Source organism: Lates calcarifer, linkage group LG24 (assembly GCF_001640805.2).
Source record: "Lates calcarifer isolate ASB-BC8 linkage group LG24, TLL_Latcal_v3, whole genome shotgun sequence".
NCBI lineage: Eukaryota > Metazoa > Chordata > Actinopteri > Centropomidae > Lates > Lates calcarifer.
In genome coordinates, this window is record NC_066856.1 from 15,763,272 (window position 1) to 15,773,358 (window position 10,087).

Genomic DNA, 10,087 nt, shown 5'->3' on the forward strand with positions numbered 1-10,087 from the left:
CTGAAAAAAGGTATTGCAATGTCTTGCTATTTCCTGGTGACCTTTAAAGCATTTTCTTAAACTAATCTGATGCTGCCAGGTACCAGGCCACTATTGTGATGTTTTATTATCACTATGATTAAGTTAACATGCACACACAAGTCAGAAAAGAAGGAAAATGTTACTATTAAATCTGCCTTTAAAGATCAAAAACTGTAAAAGTGGGATCTGTCTCTGTTCCATTCTCCTGTTCCTTCTCCAATCATTTTTATGTATATATGTGTGCGTTCGTGCATGTATTTATATTCATAATGTTTTATGGATCAACATTGTTGCATTCTGCCAAAACATTTCAGCAACATTTCCATAATTGTATATATATGTACCCGAGAGACTCGCCATTATTTTCAGACAAGACAGAAACAAGCAGAAAACTAGCGAGTCATCTTTAGCATCTTCCTGCCTGGGGGTTCAAATTTAATGATGATGCTCTGCAAACGGATGTGAAAACTGTATTAATGCACCAAAAAGTTAAACGTGATGGAACAAGCTCGTGTGGCCATGATGAGACTCACCGTTTTCTAAAATTATAGTTCAATAATAGAGAGTTTGGTGGGGGGATGCTGCTGCAGAAAACTCTGACTTATTCCTTTTTAGGAAAACAACACGTATGTGTAACAGGAGCAGCAATGCTGAATCTATATGTAATCTAAAACGTGACTGAATGTAATTTGATTAGATAATTGTATTGAATATGTAACTCGACCTGAAACAGAGGTGGCCTGGACGCTATCAGGTTGGCTGGATCGATATCTGCACACTGAGCTGACAAAGCAGCATAAACTCCACTTTCTTCCTGGAGTAAACATCTGAGATCCATCCTTCTGTGAGTTTAGGTTCTTCCTTATCAGACAGTGTGAACCTTATTTCCTTCTAAAAATAGAAAAAGTAGTTCCTCTGCAATTTTGTTTGCCCCCGATAAGGAAAAATGGAAGTGATTGCTGCTTAATTGGCCATTTTTAGGCTGCACTGACTCTGCTGTGAGATTATCCTTTACACAATCACATGCATTCACACCAACTCTCAGTCTCTGTCTTGTTTTCTATATTTATTCAAAGGTCAAAAAAGGAATAGTTATTTACTGTGCAAAAATCACTGCTTTCTAACTTCTCTCAGTGCCTTCATTAGCATATTGTCAAGTTAAAAAGAACGACACACATAAGACCAAATGTTAATGAAATATAGCTGAAGCAAAACTTAATCTGAAATTCTAAAAATACATTGAGGTCTCAGGATGTCAGTGAAGAGGACTCATTTAAGTGACGCTCTATAACTCAAATGGTTCCCATAATAGACAGTGGAAAGTCATTCAGCCTGACCCTATTCTTCAGATATGGGTTTAATTGCCCAGAATATGAAGTGTGAGATCCCTTCACTTATCAAATTAACAGCTCAGAAAAGGACAGTAAAGTACTTAACGCTTGTTTCAGTAGAACGAGTTGTGCCAAAGGTAAGCTGTTTATCTGTTAAAGGGGGGGAGCAGGAGGAGAATGCCTCATTGAGGGAGTAGAACATGATGTAAATGCCAGTTTTAGTTTGGAGCTGCAGGTCGTATAGATACAGGGAAGAGAATCCACATGAAAGGAGCTCTGAGTTAATAAAAATGTTGAGTCGCCTTTATTCCTGTGTGCTTACAGAAATTAAGCTTTGAGAGCAACAAAATATGCACATAAAAACATTGATTCTATGTTATTAATTATTATGATCAAGACACAGAAGCACATGACAGAAAGAGGCAACAACAACAACAACATTATTTATCAGTCCTATATATGAGGTATCAGTCAAGGAAGCTAAATGGTGTAATGTAGTGTGTGTGTGTGTGTGTGTGTGTGTATATATATATACACACATACACACACACACACACACACTACATTTTTCTTTCATTAAAGAATCATTCTGTTTCATGCTCTGCCTTAATCTTTGCTCTTGTATTAGAGTTATATACATGAGTAATGGATTCAATGACTCTTTAGTTTACAACTGTAGACACTGTAGAGCAGTGGTTCTCAAACTTTTTCTGACACATCCCACTTTAAGAGCCAAAAACAGTTCACCACCACTACAATTTTTAATCAGTCACTAACAATGATGGGGGAAGCAACTAACAAAAAGGATCTGAGGTGAATTTTAGGGAAGGTCAGCTTATAGCATCAGCAAAGTCTTGTTTATTTTCTCAATATAAATCATATTCATTCTACTTAGCTTCACTCCATATTTTACCCCAGATCCTCCACGCCCCCCTTGCAGTGGCTCTATGCTCCCCAGTTTGAGATTTACTGCTGTAGAGTATGAATAAGACCTTCACCGTTAAATCAGGGGGGGCTAAATATGAGTGAAAACTTTAGATTGCTTTGCAGCTACCATATATTCAGGTCATGAAAAGGCATTTTACACTGAACTTTCAGCTATGTGTGTACGTTTATGGAATAAAAAGGCCTATAAACCCAGTAAAGCTCCATTACTGCTTCTTACATAACTCCTCTCCCACATTTTGACTCAGATCTGAAATTGCTCAGGAACATCGATTATCTATAATAACAGTCATCTTAAAGTTGTGGTCTTGTCTACATACCCTTCAACTCAACTTCAACTAACAGTTCTCAGTTTGATAGAAAACTATGCAGCAGATCTGTGCTAACACTGAGACTAAACAAGCTGGATTAAGGGAAAAGCTTGTTAGAAATATAACAGAAGACACACCTGTGCTTTTTGCATGTGTCTATGTAGGTTACTGTGTTCATAATATGTGCCACTGAGTGCAACAACCCAGAATAATTACGCAACATGTGTATAAAAAATGCAATACACTGCATGTTAATTACGTTTCCATTTGTCCAGTTCATTCAAGCTGAAACCTAAATTGTTGTTTCAGTGGAGTGGATACAAATTGTAATCAAAGCACTAACCTAATGTAAACACAGTGACGCATACATTCAGACAGGCATGCATTCATGACGCACACATCCCACAGTTAAGCGCACACTTAGTGCAGCTCGCTCTTGTGTGATGTTTTATTCATGGTAGCAAGAGGTATAGCCACATATGAGCTATCATATTTCTCCACAAGTCTCCTGTGCAGGTCTGGCTCGGCCCAGATAACAGGAAACCTGCCTGGAGGGGAGACACAACACCGCAGGACGTAATAGAAGCTATCATAATGCTCAGCAGGAGAGGTGTCCAGAAGCTCACACTGTGGCGGCGTGGCGGAAACACCTCTCAACTAGGGGGCGTGAAGACATGTCTCTGCGGTGTGATGCAACGCTCTGGGGTTCAGAAAGCAAGATTTGAGACGTTTGATTCAAATCTGTTTTAATTGAATTGGAGTTACACAGCTAAAACGTACTGTAGATGCTTGGTTTGATTAAATTTAGCAAATGTTTGTGCTTCATTCTGCAGAGCTAAACAGGAGAGGAAGTTGCTGAAATCGTCGTAAAGACAATGAGCTGCTGTGAGGCCACTCTGAGGCTAAAAATAAAGGCCTGTAAAATTAAAGCCATAATTTCAACTAGTAACTTAGTGTACCACTTAAATGTGTTTAATTATTGATGACTGAATCAGTTTAGTAGCTTTTTCGGTAGCTTTTGAAGAATCATGGTCAATGAAACCAAATCATGGACATAAAGTGAGAATAGACTGAATATTTGCATCAGAGTCTAACTACTGGATTGAATTGTTACACCCCTCCTCACCAGTACTCTGACTTGAACCTGGTTAACCAGTCTCTATGGGACTGTTGATAAAACTATAAAGACTGTAAGAGATGCCCTCCTGATTGGTCCCCACATACTGTTTCTAAATCGTCTTACAACTTAAAAACCATTCAAACCTCCCCTGTGGCTCTTTATCAGCATCTCCTTTATGACCTGCATAGATTTAACAGGGGACAGGGAAATCAATACGTGATAACAGCTCCTCAATACATGATAAAATGTATTACCTCCATTGCGCTAATCAGTTTGGCTTTTAAAAATCTAACTTTGCCTACTTGGTTCTGCATTCAACATTATCAATAATCCATTTCACCACATTAAAAATTGTACTGATTCTGATCTCCCATGGCAGCCTGTTTAACGACACTGGGGCTTAACAGTCTATACTTAGACTTAACAGTCCAACATCGTGTATTTTATAGGCCTAAAATATTACCCAGACAAAACCTGTGTCCTGTTAAACTGAATACATATGGATCAAAATGAAGCAAATTGATGAGATCTGACACACAAGCGGAGCACTTTACTAACAATGGAAAACCAATGTTAAAGCCAGGACTAAGGGCGACAGAGAAATGGTTCAGATTAGTCAAGGAATAGTCCAGAATACGTAGATTTGTGTTGAGTTCCATTACTTTTTGATGTCTTCAAAGACTAAACTTGGACAGCAATGTTACAGTGGCTCAAAAAACTACTCAGGAAATACACACACAGCAGTACCATAGCCTACAATTCACAGAAAATAACTCCAGTCACTGTGTGACAAGCCATGCCCTCTTCTAAGACTACAATATAAATTTAGCCATGTTTGCATGTCCTGCAGCACACCAATAATCTGAAGTTAAACCTGCCTCTTGAAGGATTAATTCACTCTAAGTCCTCTTTTAGTCCTGTCAGTGGCTCTATTCATTTCCCTGCAAAATCAGATTTGACAAATCCACGAGTATTTATGAATGGAGGCCTACAAAAGCTGATATGAGTTTGTCCAGCAATAAGGAGGGCACTTAAGTGTAGCAAGATACTATACTTTTCCCATGACATAAAGCACAGTATTGTAGAGCAAACTGTAGTTATCCTAATTATTTTCCCCCATCTTGGCAGCATAGGCTACTGCAGTTAAAAGAAATGCTCGCTGCAGCAAAGGAAACTGATCCGAGTCAATATATGGATGGAGTTTGGATACTTTATCTGTGGGAGATCATTAAAGTCGTTACAGTGCATCCTTCCCAAGGACCTGAATGTAGCTACTTACATTTATTCTTCAGCTGTGACGGCTTGAAGATTGTTGAACTCAAAACACAAAGGAAACACTGTGATCAAAACGACCTGCGTGTGAGATTTCCCAATCCTTGTTCTTGAATTGTTGATCACTTTTTTTTTATGAGGCATTACAGGATGGATCGATCACATCAGGTAACCTTCAGATAACATTGATAAAGAATGCCTTCTCTAATGAGCAATTTGGCCAGCCTTACAAAATAACACGTCAGCCACAGGTGCATATTTCTGTCACCTTATTCTTTATTGTCAGTACAGAAACGTATCACTTTATCCACTCATATTATATACCTGCAAAAGGGAAAATGTCTGTTCATCCTCGTTGAAACAGAAAACAAAAACGCATTGAACTCCCCCAAGAATCAAAACTCCCCTCGTCCACCCAGCATCATCTAGTCAAAAAAATGATAACATCCAAAAATACTTGACACTGCCACCAGCAAAAGTATAATGAAATCGAAAAAACACAAAAACAACAAACCTGTGAGCTCAGCTGCAAGAAAAGTATCACGTTAAAACGTCATCGGGCTTTAAAAAGGACTCCTTTTATAAAGAAAAGAGGAACAAAGTAAAATCAAGGGGTTCGATCGGTGAGATCCACCGAGACATCAAAATCACAAAACTCGAAGGCAACAAACAACACTGCAAAATGCAAACCAAAGCATAGCAACAGCAAAAGTCGACAGAAACAAAAAAAATAAAAATGTTTCAAAACCACCAATAAATGTTTAAAAAATCTCAATACTGACAAAACCTGCTTGGGTTTCGACCCGCGAAACAAAACTGCAAGCAAGTAAAGGCTTTCTCAAGACCGATAACGCACCCGTTTACCCCTCTTGGCACTCTCGATCAGAATAACTGCATGCTAAAAACTTGAAGCCTGGATGTGAAAAACGCTCAAAACCACCATGTCAATGCTCAATTCAAACACCAGCAAAAGGAGGAAAAATAAAAAAAGGGGGGCAATTAAAAAGACAAAAAATGCTTACAAAAAAGCCATTGGAAATGTACTCACCGAGCGGGAGTAAAATGTTGCAATAAAAATGTGATATGGCTCAAAATACAGTATGGCGGTGCAAGCCGAAATGCTGTGCCTTTTCTCTAGATCTCTGCCTCCAGTTCTGTCATGTGACTGATTCAGCCCCGACTTCCAGCAATAAGAGACCAGTGTTGAACAGCTGATGCTGAATGCTCTCCTAACGGCGTGGCTCTCTCCAAAAGTAAAAAGAGGTAGTCCTTATCATCCCACAGTTATGACTGAGCTGGTTGTGTGTTTTTCTTTGGCTTTTTTCTGTTTTAAAGATGCAGAGCTCACTCGCTGTCAGCGTCACGGCGGGATCCAGACATGCTTTCATTCCGTCCAGGAGAAACATGGGCTTTTATACACAGCATGTTTCTGTTCTTAGGACAAAGCGAGGGACAGGAGGGGTGGGTTATTACCGTGGGGCTGGTCAACGTATGCACGGGTGGCACATACAAGTACAACATAACTGCATCATCCTCCCAGTAGCACGCAGCACTGTCCATGGTACTGAAACTGAGGAAATGCAGCAGGTTCAGGACGAACAGGAGAATACCCTTCATATTATACCAGCACCGTCCATGATGCTGGAATTTGGCCAATATTTTAAACAAGCAACAGCATTATAACCTACATAGCCCTGTCCATGATGCTGAAATAGAGTGTAGTACATTGAAGACAAGCAAACAAAAGTATGTCATAGTAATTATATCACCGAGCACTGTATATGGTGCTGAAACCAAGAGAGTGGAGTGCAATTTAGGACATTAGTATAGTATATAGTAGTAGCTGTGTCCAAGTTACACACTACACAGTACTTACTAATGAGCAGGGTTTGACATTACAGTGCCGTAAATCACTCAAAATGTTTGTTTTTTAGATTTTATTTTAAATGGGTGTTTATAGACGCTGTCTTTCATTGATGCATTGCACAAAGAAAATGGAGAGGATGCACACGGCTGGAAAAATGGCATGCATTGTCAACACTACTACTACTACCACCATACTCTTTACATCACCCAGCTCTGTCAGTAGTGCAGAAACAATGGTAATGCAGAACACTGAAGGCAAACAGAGGTATAACCACTGTCTGTGAGAGTAAACAACACTTATGGAGAAACAAACACTACTATCAGTGCATTAACATCACAGAGTGGTGTCCATGGTGCTGAAACTGGGAGAGTAAAGTGTGCGCCTCCTGTGTAGATACAGTGTTGTACTTCAAACCAAAAGAACAAACACAGTGTCATAGTAAATACTGTCCAGCTCTGTGCACAGTGCTCAAACAGGATGGCTTTACCCTATATTCAATGTGCCTTAAAAAAAGATAAATAAATAAAACACTTCCGGGTGAGGCCTCATGTATTTATTTATGTGTTCATTTCTTAGGTGCAGAACCTAATGAGGTAACTCACTATGCTAGGTTTTACAGGTCAATCTGACTTTACAGGACCCACATTATTTCCTGTAAAATCCACTCTCTCTCATTTGTTAAATAACTACACCTGAGAAATGTAGGTTATTGCTGATTGTGCCAGACAGGAAAGTAATAATGTGTTATTGATGCATTAGTGTCTGACTGCAGTTGTCAGGCAAAATTCAGTACAAGTTCATGTAACACACACTGCTGGAGACAACTGTCACCATTCATTCATCATAACTGTGGTTGGTGCACTGTTTCCACCTTAAGCACTGTCTAATTTAATTCACTTTTCAGATCACATCCAAGCCTTTGGGAGGCACAATGTAAAATGCTTTATAGTCTCTGAAGAATGCATCGGGTGTCCAAGAACAGCAATCAAACTTTTCCTTGAAGCAAAATCTAGCACCTTCACCACTAAGTGTGTTTACCTCTTCTTTCATTAAGCCATCAGAGCCTCTTAAGTTGCTCTGGCAACATTCTGTACCACAGTGTTTCCTCTGTCTCCTTTGGTGTGATATGTCAGTGGTGTCATAGCGCATTGGTCTTTGTGCCAGTAAACCCAACGTGACGGTCAGCGTGTTGCCGTGCAGCACATGTCAGACCGTAATTATCGATGCCTGGGGGCTGTTCATGACCTAACTCACTGTCAATGAGGTGATTCAGAATGCTGCAGAGGTCTGACTTAAGAATTGGATAGTAAATAGATAGAGATAGGCTCCAAGACGTGGGCAGAGCAGAGGTGAAAATGATGCAATTAGGCCACAGCCAGAATAATTCCACATAATCCAATACCACACTCTATAATAAACTATGACTAACGCATGACATCGGAATTGACAAACAGTCATTTGACTTAAAATTAACCTTTCTCCCTCATAACTTTCAACTCATGCTGTAGGAGACACAGAATTTATGTCTCACTCGACATGATTTATACATATGTGACCATAAACATGGGAGATGCTGTCATGTTTACAGCGATACACACGCAGCTTTCAGGTCTGTGCTGTTTATCAGCCACGCTGGTGCATCTGAAAGAGACTTGCAAAGGTTAACAGAATGCCCTGTATGAATACCTGAAATAAAAAATATCAGTCATATCAACCTTTTTGACATGGCGGGGGCTGATCAGCAGCCGTGGCACAGCTAGAGACACAACAGAAAGATACCTTTTCCATTTGATACTAGCTCTAACCAGAATCTCAGTGCATTTGCCATCGGTTATTTTACAAATTAAATAAGATATGAAACTAAAGAGAATCATAATTCATTGCCTACTATGAAATCCCCAGTTGTATAGCACTGTGCAAGGACCACACTTTGCCTTTGGCCATGAAGAGCCAATCAGAGGCAGAGCTCAAAACATCTGGGCTTTTGGGCCTTTCCACACATCCAAAGTGTTTCCTCTCGAGGTGCATTAATCAATATTTGTTAGTACATTATTTATAGGCTGTGTACAACATGCAGCAATGTGGAAAAGAGAGAGAGAGACTTAAGAAAATTCTGATTTTTATTGTGATCAGTATGAGTAATACAGCTACCTCTTGTGATACTAGGTGTTAGAGGAGGGACCGATGTCTATGACCCCACAGAGTCCCCATTTATTCTGCTTTTTGTGTGACATTTCGTGGTCAGTTGGATGAACTTTCGCAGGATGCTGATCTCCATGTCACTGTGTGGTGGTAGTGCACAGGACCCTGTGGCAACACAAAAAGACTATGGACTGAATTAATTTCCTTTATTAAAGCAATGACGGGATTTGTATTCTTTAATTACCATTTTGTCAAGGAGTCTGCAGAAATCATGCAGGATATTTTAATCAAAAATAAATGGAGTGTGCACACATAACTGTAAGGGGATTTAATGCTCATTACAATAAATGGGTTACATTTACAAATCTAGAGCTTGAGGTGGAAGGATTATATCAAATAATTCAAAATGAAAATACATTTGAAAGCCTTTTTTCATTGCCTGTGTTCGCTAATATCAGAAGTGGAATATGGGTTTAGTAAAATCATTACAGGAGAGACTTTTCTTCACCATTATACAGATTTTAAAGGTTGGAAATGTGCTTGTGTGGGCCAGGTCAGGCAGAAAAATGTCATCCAATGCTTGTTAGGATCAGATTCAATTGAAAGGATCTCCCATGTGTTTATGTTCATTTTCCTTCTTTCCTTTGTCCACATCAGTGGCTGCTCTCTGTCCGAGCTGACTGACCCACAGCAGCCTGCTGGGATGTACGGCAGGCTTACTGACATGAATATCAGTCACCCTGCAGAGAATCTTTGTGTTTGAGGATCAGCCTCTCGTAGCATCTAAGTCTAGAAATTAAGGCTGCTGTAGCATTCGATTCAAAAGCAGAACAGAGAAAGAGATTTAAAACATGCACAAAAACAGGCAAGAGCAATAGCTGAGAGCTTGGCTGTAGTGTTACTGCTGGAGTTGATTGAATGAACTGGCAAAGAGTGGAGGGCTGAGCCAGGGTTTAAATGCTGCAGCAGTGTGAGGCCTTGATTAGGTGACGAGCAGCAGGTGTGCAGGAGGACTGGCAGTAGCAGGAACTAGAAAGCCACAGTCAGCAGGACACACACACACAAACACACACACACA

At 39.8% G+C, this 10,087-nt stretch overlaps 1 protein-coding gene across 6 annotated transcripts in view; it reads right to left on the bottom strand.

The window, feature by feature from the left end:
- The window catches only part of LOC108900020 (RALY RNA binding protein like), a 78,691-nt gene extending 72,434 nt beyond the window's left edge, over window positions 1-6,257 (bottom strand). For 3 of the 6 annotated variants that reach the window (XM_018700810.2, XM_018700811.2, XM_051066864.1), the window contains exon 1: window positions 5,325-6,141. The gene's annotated coding sequence lies outside the window, so the exon portion shown is untranslated. Of the gene's footprint in view, window positions 1-5,324 lie in introns of all 6 variants that reach the window. The other 3 variants (XM_018700807.2, XM_018700805.2, XM_018700809.2) reach the window with 3 other exon arrangements.
- Window positions 6,258-10,087: the final 3,830 nt, after the last annotated feature.